Source organism: Sinocyclocheilus anshuiensis, unplaced genomic scaffold, assembly GCF_001515605.1.
Source record: "Sinocyclocheilus anshuiensis isolate Anshui unplaced genomic scaffold, SAMN03320099.WGS_v1.1 scaffold326, whole genome shotgun sequence".
Classification (NCBI taxonomy): domain Eukaryota; kingdom Metazoa; phylum Chordata; class Actinopteri; order Cypriniformes; family Cyprinidae; genus Sinocyclocheilus; species Sinocyclocheilus anshuiensis.
In genome coordinates, this window is record NW_015546098.1 from 1059898 (window position 1) to 1061604 (window position 1707).

Consider the following 1707-nt stretch of genomic DNA (forward strand, 5'->3'; position numbering starts at 1 on the left):
AATGTGTTTTTTGAACATTAAAGCATGTCAACATATTCTGTTACACCAAATACACAAAATAATGATCTTTAAAAAAGCATCATATGACCCCTTTAAGATATGAAGTCTTGTCAAAATTGTGTTCGTTTTTTTGCTTAAAACGAACATTTTTTTTGATAACGTCGTCTTTTAGTTTTTGGGTGAACTGTCCCTTTAAGTTGAGTTAGTACCTGATGTCTGTGCTGTTGCTAATTGTCATGACCTTTGTTTGACCTCATGGAATGTTATATTTAAAGTTTTGTGTTAATTAGTCTAATTACAAGCCATATGTGAGTTTGAGACAGGTTTATTATAGTTAATAAAAGCTAAAACTATAAACATTTTTTTTTACTTGAAATAAAAGTTAACTGAAATAAAAAAATTAAAAGCTTAATAGTAATAATAAATTTAAATTAAAATAGTAAGCATGTTTAATGCCACATTCAAATATCATACCAAAATTGAATTATTGCTGACTCATTTAATCCTTTAAAAAAAGAATAATAACAATAATAATAATTTATTTTAACTTATTTTATTTTAAATTTCTCATTCTTATTTAGTTTATCTTGATGTACTAAAATAACTAAAACTAAAGCTGTAATAACATTAGACATAATAAAAAAAAAAAAAAGCTACATTGATGTATAATATGAAAACTGAAATTATAAAAATGAATTCAAATATTAATAATAGCTAAAAGGCACTAAAATAACACTGGTTTGAGGCCCGTTCTTCAGATTGTGGTTATATGTTTGCTGTGGTGATGCTATAATAGTCCGTGGCCTGGGATTGAACATCAGTGCAGAAAGTCATTAGAAAATAAGAGCTTTATTGCCAAGTATGATCTCACACACAAGGGCTCTGCCTTTACTAGAAGATGCTTCCAGCCCTCAGAGTTATGATGATAATATAATTAATCACCGAATAATGAAATAACATTCATAGAAGAACACTTGACATCATAACATTTACACAAGGGTTGCTATGCAGACAAGGTGATGTATAGGTTAGTACAGTGGTTCTCAAACTTTTTACAGCGGCGTACCCCCGGGGCATTTAACATTCTTCTGCGTACCCCCTCTCTTCCACTTAGACCGCAGTTACACCTTTTCTATTAAAGGACAATATTTGCACCCTTAAATTGATTTACAGGTGCATTTTTTTACATTTATAGAGGCAAATATTTTCTATCCTTATTAATTGTATGTCATGTTTTATGTCATATTCTTAACATTTCATTAAGTGTATTATTAATATAATAAATAAAGCAATAAATGATGGCAAATCGAAGTGATACTTGTAGATTTAAAAATAAAACAGCCAATAGGTGGCGGCAAGTCGCTGTCTTAATGAGCCAGGCATCGCGTCATTCATTCATTCATTCAGTAACGAAGCAAAATGCTGTAGTTATGAATGGGTTATTAATCACTGACTCTCTAAATCGTTCAAAGCCGCAGATTCGTTCACTAACGAAACTGCTGTATGTTGCTTGGAGACGCACACCAGATGATATGGATTTCGTTGGAACTATTATTTCGTTGCAAAATAGAACAAACATGACAATATTCTGTTCAAAATGTTGCTACATTTAAAATGTAAAATGTTCACTTAATATTACCTTTTTTGTTGAACTGTTGTAAAAATTGAATGACACATTTGCCATCGTTTGGATATTCAGGGAAATTT

General features: G+C 30.3%; 1 protein-coding gene across 1 annotated transcript in view; it reads left to right on the forward strand.

Annotated features, from left to right (window-relative positions):
- Positions 1-1707, forward strand: part of LOC107700308 (transmembrane protein 131-like) — a 60205-nt gene that overhangs the window by 1680 nt on the left and 56818 nt on the right. The gene's annotated exons all lie outside the window — the stretch shown is intronic.